This window comes from Bidens hawaiensis, unplaced genomic scaffold, assembly GCF_021521415.1.
Source record: "Bidens hawaiensis isolate Kalapana, Puna unplaced genomic scaffold, B.hawaiensis_p1.1 tig00046199_1, whole genome shotgun sequence".
NCBI classification, from domain to species: Eukaryota; Viridiplantae; Streptophyta; class Magnoliopsida; order Asterales; family Asteraceae; genus Bidens; species Bidens hawaiensis.
In genome coordinates, this window is record NW_027498246.1 from 40540 (window position 1) to 49370 (window position 8831).

At 28.9% G+C, this 8831-nt stretch overlaps 1 pseudogene across 1 annotated transcript; it reads left to right on the forward strand.

The window, feature by feature from the left end:
* The first annotated feature begins 5419 nt into the window (after nt 1-5419).
* On the forward strand, nt 5420-8266 carry LOC143596281 (mitochondrial outer membrane protein porin of 34 kDa-like; annotated as a pseudogene). The gene is made up of 6 exons (XR_013146677.1): nt 5420-5518; nt 5601-5659; nt 7173-7283; nt 7372-7458; nt 7545-7753; nt 7830-8266. The product of XR_013146677.1 is annotated as a mitochondrial outer membrane protein porin of 34 kDa-like (transcript).
* Nucleotides 8267-8831: the final 565 nt, after the last annotated feature.

Below are 8831 nucleotides of genomic sequence, written 5' to 3' on the forward strand. Positions count from 1 at the left end.
AACTTTTCATTTTTTTTCAAAAGTTTACTAACTAAACAATATAATAGTAATTTTTTAATTATCACGAAACTATTGTCAAGACTTTAGCTTCATTACCTTTTAACAATAAATTTCATTAGATAATTCTTTTTTATCTTGACATTTATGCCTAATTAAAAATTGGTCAATTATAAAATATGGAAAGTTTTTATTTTCTGTTTAGTATATTACTTTATTTTTTAATTTGGCCGGAATAATTTAGACGAATCGGTAATTTTTGACATTTATGCCTAATTAAAAATTGGTCAAATGTAAAAGATGCAAAGTTTATTGAGATTGGAGAATATTAAAACTAAAAAAAAAGTGGACAAATTCGGTTACCAAAAAAGAAAAATAAATTAATTTATAAGATTGATTATATAAAAATCAATTAAATTACATGAATTGTAAAAAATATATAAATGCATGAATAATAAAAAAATATACATCCAGTCTCGTACAAAAAGTAAGACATTTTTGCAGCAAATACAATCAATGACATTAGCTATTCTAGTTGGGAGCCATAAGCTGAAATGATAAAATTAAATAAATGTTAAAAAGATATTATTTGGACTAAAAGGAACTTTCGTCCGGGCTTTGAATATACCATTTCGTCTTGCAAAATCATTTCTATCGGCCAATCTCCTCCGGGCTTTGAATTATCCTTTAGATGCCATAGTTTCAAAATACGCACCTTGAGGACACAATCATTGTTTAGCACATCCAATTGGTTCAACATTGTGATGTTTGTCGGCTCCATCTTCCTAGTGGTGACAAATTAAAAATAAACAAATTATTAATTTCAGAACAATAACACTTTTAACCAAAAAACTAAAAAAACAAAATGAATTATATAAACACGACAAAAAATATAAACCTTACAAACAAAAAAATTCGTTTTTGCTAAATATGGTGTGATATTGTAAGAATTCTTGTGTCAAAGTCATAGTATTTATACATAAGTAGTATATGATTGAATTTTTGGAGAGTTGAATAAAGAAGAAAGGTATAAATGTAATTAATTAAAAACATAAAATTAGGGATTTTGAATTACCTTAAATTATGGACGAAAATTAGGAGATGTTAACTAAGGGATTTTTCAAAATTTGAAATACTTGAATGTAATGTTGTTAAATTGTATTATAAATACAAAATAATTAAAATTGATATCTAAAACTGATTATCAATTCCCGTATATCTAAAATTATAATAAATTATGATATATTTATATCCTTAATCATATGGTTGAAAATTATAAAAATAGTCAACTTAATATAATTAATCAGCAAATTAATAATTAAGTAATTGATATAAGCTGTGAAAAAATAATTTACTAATTTGTTTTTTTAATTGTTACCAATAATATAGTTAAATAGCAATTAGAATCATTATGATATATTTAAATCCTTAATCATATGGTTGATTTAATGATTATGTTAAAATAATATATACCACGTATATATCATAATTTATTATAATGGCAAAGAAATGAATGAACAATGAAATAATAAATAATATGAGAATCGGGAATTATAGTATTTTCCATAATACCTTACCGGAAACCCGTAATAGTTCAGCATCTCATTAAATCTTTGATTTTGATATAGAACCAAAAAAGATTATAAGAAAATTATATAATAATTAAAATCAATTCAAACAAAAAAGGGAAAAGAAAAAGAATTGTTAATGAAATAATGAATAATATGAGAATCAGCCATTAAAGTATCAAATAAAACCTTACCGGAAAATAATTAATCTCCCTTACCGGAATTGGTTCAACATGGTGATGTCTTTTGGCTCCATTTTCCTAGTGGTTAAAAATAAAAATAAACAAAAAGTTCATTTTTGAACAATAAGATTTTTAAGCCAAAAAATACATCACAAAATGGGAGGATATAAAAACAACAAAAATTAAAAACCTTAAAAAGAAAGATAATCGTTTTGTCTAAAGAAGTTTTGATAGTGTAAGAATGAACATATGGATGTTAAGTATTTATACACGAATTTCATATTGTAATTAGAAAAAATAAATTAGGGAAAGTCAGTTAACTTAAAATAAGGACGAAAATTAAGGAATTAGGATTAATGAATTTTTAAAATTTGAATGTAATGTTTATAAATTAGGGAATAAAGATGAAAAACCTTAATGTAATGTTCATAAAATAAATCTATACTATATTTAAATATAGACTATACCTAAATAGGGAATTAAACTTACTAATGTAGAAATATAAATTAAATTTATGTATTTACAATAAATAAAATTATGTATTTCAATGCCATCAAATATAATGATTCATCAAATATAATAGGTTATATCTAAAATATAAAATTACAGTATATATTTATATACTGAATCCCCTGATTGAAAATTATAAAATTATTGAAAATAATATAATTAAATCAAAATTTAAATAATTCAAAACTTCATATAAGGTGTGGAAAAATAAGTTACTAATATGGTTTTGATTTATTAACTTTAAAAGATTTTAAATAGAATTGAACTGTAATTATCAATTAAAATAATATGAATTAGAATTTGAATATTTAAAAGTCAAATCAAAACTATATATTTAAATCAATATTTACTTAATTTAGAAGCATTCAATGGGTCAACATAGGTATTTATAGTAAACACTTAAAGCACCCATTAAGGATACTTAATCAAATATTCAAAACATTATTCAAATAATATACAACCTTTAATTAAAAAAATACATTTTTTGTATATAAATAATTCCTTAATCAAAAGGGTGATTAATTCATAATTTACATAAATCGAAATCAACGCAGAATTTATACTCAAATGGGTCAAAATTGTATTTCTCAAATGCTAAATCTATATGAATCTATAAAAAACATATATCAATTACATCAATTAAATTTTATAATACATATATCAACAAAATTTAAATTTAAAATCAACCTAATATATTTAAATGATTAACTGCTAAATTTAGAATAAATAAATGGGTCAAAATCCATATATATAGTAAGCCTTATGGATGGTTAGTCAAATACTTAATCAAACAATAATTAATATTAATTAGAATATACAAATTCCATAATTAAAAATGTACTTTTGTTAGGTTGTTAAAAGTTTTTAAATTTTAATTTTCAGAAACGTATATATGAAGAAATTGAGATTTGTGGATGGTTCTTATTATTTTATTCCTAAAAAGGTTTGCTTATTGTTATAAGTAAAATGTTATATTTGTGTGACTCAATCGGTCAATCTTGACTCAATCTAATATCAAAAGCAATTATTATAAACTTGAATCCGTAATATATGTATATTGAATAATATGGATGAAATATCAAAAAAATATCAATAGTATCTATTATCTAAAATACATTAAAAATTATTTGTTAATGTCACATTACTGTTTTTTTTTGGGTAATAAACTAATTTCAGAGAGATGTTAAACTAATTTAGTAATGATAATTTTGAAAATATAATTAATTGCGTAGAAATTCTCATACATAAATATAATTAGCCGAAGTCAAATTATTAAATTAAATATTAAAAAGAATAAATGAAGACATTTATTGTATCTAATTTAATTATATTATTGATTTATTTTATTAAGATGAAAAATGGAGAAGCTATTGATATACATGGAAACTCTAATGACAACCAATAGGAAGGGATGATTTTGACATAAAGCCTATTGCTTTAATAGTATAGTTAGATAAGTACCAATATTAGTTTAGATACCATTCAAACTTAATTCTTCTAAGCTTTATAAAGAATTTATAATAGATACTTGGTTCATTAATGAACTAACAATAATAAATAGTATGTTAATCGTTGTGTACAAAATATTATTTATAATATGAAGTTTGTCAAAAGACTCTTCTTTAATTACCATATACGAACAAAAGATGCATCTACATAAAACTTTGCGTATTAACACAAGTTTATACTTTTATATATTATATTACATGAAGTCTAATTTTAATCATCTTCTTTATCTCAAACAACCACACCTAAGGTTGTAGTTACAGTTTATACAATATTCATAGCAAACTCATGCAAGTCAGATTAATTATTGTGATTGAATGCTAGCATACTCATAACTTATAATTATTGTTAATTGCCTTTATTAACAAAGTTTCATATAACACTTCAGTCGCCGGAACCGATGATCACCGCAGCCTTAGTCGAAGATTTAAGCAGGGATTGTTAGTATTACCTCAACAGTCGCACAGAACGAGTCGGGTGACGGAGAGGGTGGTCGTACAACACGTCGTCGGCAAGCGGCGGCTGCAGGGGCTAAGTCCAATGAGCGGCGCTAGGTCTTGCGGTGGTGATGGTTTCATCCGACAACAACCGTTAGCGGTTTAACTCGGAAAAGAAACGGGTTATTTAGGATTGGATGAAAAGATTATATATTTAAACGAGTCTTAGTCCCCAAGTTTCGGTTGGATCATTTACAATTATGATTAGATTTAGAAATTCAAATAAAAGATGTTCGCCGGTAAATCGTTGCCGAAAGATGCAGCGTATGGATTTACAAGTCAATTTTTGACATTTGACGAAAATGGTCCTTCTACTTTGGTCCACAATTGATTTACTATTTATAAAACAAACCTTTTTGTTCAGTATTTAATTTAATTACCCCCTAAACTTATTTTTATCATTATCTTAAATAATCGACTATTTTTCATTAACATTCCATCTGCTTAACGGGATATTTTATTGTTTCGAAGTTTCGTATATTACACGTTCTAAAATGATGGGGTATTAACATGTGCCTTGCATGTTGGGAGAGAAAATGTGTACAATTATCTTTATACCCTTTTTCCTTTGGTCCTCACTTGACACATGTCAATTATTTATGGCTTCTCACACTTCTCATTTTTATTACCCTTTGTAGAATAGCTTGACCCATGCTAGTTAACTTGTTTAATATAGGGATCCTTCTTCAGCAATAATAATACATTTTTTCTTTAAATATTACGTTAGAGCCACCTAGAATGTTCTGGTTAACCTTAAGTCTGACTCAACTTGACTCACTCACATCCTACTCTTAAAGCATAACGGAAGTGAGCACTTCATTAACATAATTAAAAAATAGCAGTGAGGCGTTGCTTTTACATAAAAAAACGCTTCGTCTATTTGGTTTGTTCAACCCAAATGCGAGACGATTAAACATTTACATCAACACAAAAAGAAGTAGAAAAAATAATGTGTGACTGTGAGATGAAAATTCGTATATATGTTTTTCCCAAAGGAATGAATCAATCGAACGGCCCAAATGAAAATGAAGCAGTGGATACACACAGAGGCAGAGTTAACAATTAGGGCTTCTTGCTTGATTTCTTTTTCCCCAATTAATCTGTCTGGCCTATATATATATATATAACACCAAATACTTACACGTCGTCGTCATTCTTCTCATTTCATTCAATCAGTCAATCAATTAATCAGTAAGGATGGTTAAAGGAGGTCCTGGTCTCTACACTGGCATTGGCAAAAAAGCCAGAGGTATTATCATTCATTATTAATAACTATCTCTCTCTACACGTTTCAATTTGATGGATCTACATTTGAATATGTTTTGTGTGTGAATGTATGTACAAAGATTACCAGGGAGATCACAAGTTCACCATCACTACCTACTCGCATACTGGAGTTGTCAGTGCTACTTATACTTTTCTCTCCATATTACTTTATCTTTTCACATTCTTTACATCAATATTCATACATTACTGTGTGCTTAATTGTTATATCTTGAACTTGCTGCTTTATTATTATTATTATTATTGGGATATCTAATTCTGATGACAAATAAACCTAAATATGTCTGTTGTTAGAAACTTAGTATTTTTACTTCCTGTTCTGATGGATGAACATAATCGGTTTAGTACTCTTATGGCCTTAAAGTATACTTCTTAAGGTTTTATTATTTTGTTTTTCTGCACTAACTAGTATGCATGCTCTACTTGTAGCCTTAATGGATGTATTATTATTGTTGACATTTTTTAATCAACATTTTTGTTATCTAAAAACTTCATAATGCCTGTTTGATGATCAACTGTCGTTTTTATTGGTTGTTATTAGGAATTCTTAGGATTATAGTTGCTGAAATATTTGACAGCATTCAGCATATCCAAACACCCCCTAACTTTCTAACAGTAGGCATCTATAGCTTTATTTCTCATCAGAATCAGATACTCCAACTACACTACAGAATATTAATATTAACAACAATGACCTTACAATGATATACTGAAATCTAAGGAGATAGAGTAACCACAATGACACGCTGTAATTTACATATTTTCTATTGGACGATGGTTGATTAATATAGTGGATTTAGAAATTTTCTGGTCTTAAACTATAGATCTAAAGGTTTAATCATGTTGTTTTTTTTGCCCTAATTAGTATATATGTATTCTACTTATGCATGCGTGCTCTACTTGTAGCCGTATGGATGTATTATTGTGTATTCTTTTATAAACAACATTCTTGTTAGCTTTCTATTTAAAAAATTCATAATGCGACCTTGTCATAGGTGTCTTCGCCTGTTTGAGGACCAACCGTCATCTTTGAAGGGTTTTATTAGGAATTCTTAGGATTATAGTTGCTGAAATATTTGACAGAATTGAGCAAATCATGTATGCCTATGTGTTTTGTATTCATGTTTGATGTCCGTTTGAATGGTTAGAAATTTTATATATGTTTGTTTGATTTGTTATATGAAATGGTTATACTTTGCATTTAGGTCTGTATACTGGTGGCTGGTGGTAAACTTTGAATGTTCTTTTCACTAGATTAACGTTTCCAGTTTCCACACTATGCAGGCAGGCAATCACATCATCTGCAATCACATGATGGTTGATGAATAGAATGAATTTAGTAATATTATGGCCTTAAAGTATAGATCTAAATTCTAAAGATGAAATTATGTTTTTTCTGCCCTTTTTAGTATGTATTCTACTTATATATGCTACTTGTTGCCTTACGGATGTATATATGTTTTATTATTTTTATTCAACATTCATGTTACTTTTTGAAGGTTTTTATTGGTATTAAGGATTAGGATCATATTTGCTGACGTATTTGCTCAAAATCATTTATACCTGTTGGTGATGAACTCCGAATATTATTTTCACTAGATTGACATTTTGCTTTCCACACTATGCAGGCAATCACTTCATCTGGAACAAAGAAAGGTGACTTGTTTCTTGCAGATGTCAACACTCAACTAAAGAGGAACAATGTTACCACTGATATCAAGGTGGACACAAGCTCTAATGTATGACAGTTATTTCACTTTTCATCATTCATATTTCGTTATCCTTTTTGATCTTCCATTATGGTTTTTTGTTTGTTATCATTTGTAGCTTTCAACCACCATTGTGGTTGATGAACCTGCTCCTGGTTTGAAGGCAATCTTTAGCTTCAAAGTTCCTGATCAGAGGTCTGGCAAGGTATGTGAAAATTAAACTGCTTCTTGATCTGATGAATATTATATGCTACTAGTATCATAATGGTTAATTGTTTATTATTATGATAGTTGGAACTCCAATACTTGCATGACTACGCTGGAATCGCTACAAGCATTGGGTTGACTGCAAACCCAATAGTCAACTTCTCTGGTGTTTTGGGAACCAACCTTGCTGCTATTGGTACTGATGTTTCATTTGATACCAAAACCGGCAACTTCACCAAATGTAATGCTGGCATCAGCTTCTCTAATGCTGACCTCATTGCTGCTTTGACTCTGTGAGTTGTTTATTTATCAACTGTCATTAAAGTTATTTTTTTGAAATCTAAGACAATGATATGAATGATGATACAGGAATGACAAGGGTGATGCGTTGACTGCATCCTACTACCATACTGTGAAGCCGTTGACCAACACTGCAGTGGGTGCAGAAGTGAAACACACCTTCTCAAACAATGAGAACACAATCACAGTTGGGACCTAGCATGCTCTGGACCCGTTGACCACGGTGAAGGCCCGTATTGACAACTTTGGCAACGCAAATGCTCTTATCCAGCACGAGTGGCGCCCTAAATCCCTGTTTACCATTTCAGGAGAAGTTGACACCAAAGCTGTGGACAAGAGCGCCAAGTTTGGTCTTGCGTTGGCTCTTAAGCCGTGATGATATGTTTGGGTATCACCGGCTCTCGGTTTGATGAGGATTTTGGTCTTTTCATACGTTTGGTGACAATAGAAATAATTTCCAACAGTTTTTTTAGGTGATTTCTCTACCTATCCGGTTTATTTTGTTGCTTTGTTTCTTCATTGAGTACCTTTATTCCAAAAGTCTTTTTAAGATGCATGTTATGTGTGCTCGATTTAACAGTTGTCTGGAGTGGCATTTTCAGAAAAATCAGTTTTCCCACTAAAAAATAATAATCAAATAGTTTATAAAATAAGAATTTTATCTAATGTTTAGTAAATAGTATAAAAACACATTTATATTTTAAAATGTATTTGTATTATGAAATACGTATAGTTTTGGTTTGGATTCTAAAGTTTTGGTATAGTCTCTAAACTTATAAATTAAATGTCTTAATTTTGGTGGTCTCCAAACAAAATGCATGTCATGTCCTAGACTCCTAGTTATGGTATAGTCACTAAACTTTTAAAATGCTAGTCTTGACTTTGGTATAGCGTCCGGTGCGTAACAGGGCATTATTAGGACCGATACACAACCCACCGGGTATTATAGGGGCGTGAAGGAGTATGGGCATTTTACTATAACAACCATATATGTCTTGAAGTGGTAATAATTGAAGGAGTATTAATCATTACGCATGGCCTAAACTTATAAATAATGAACTTATTTTTGCT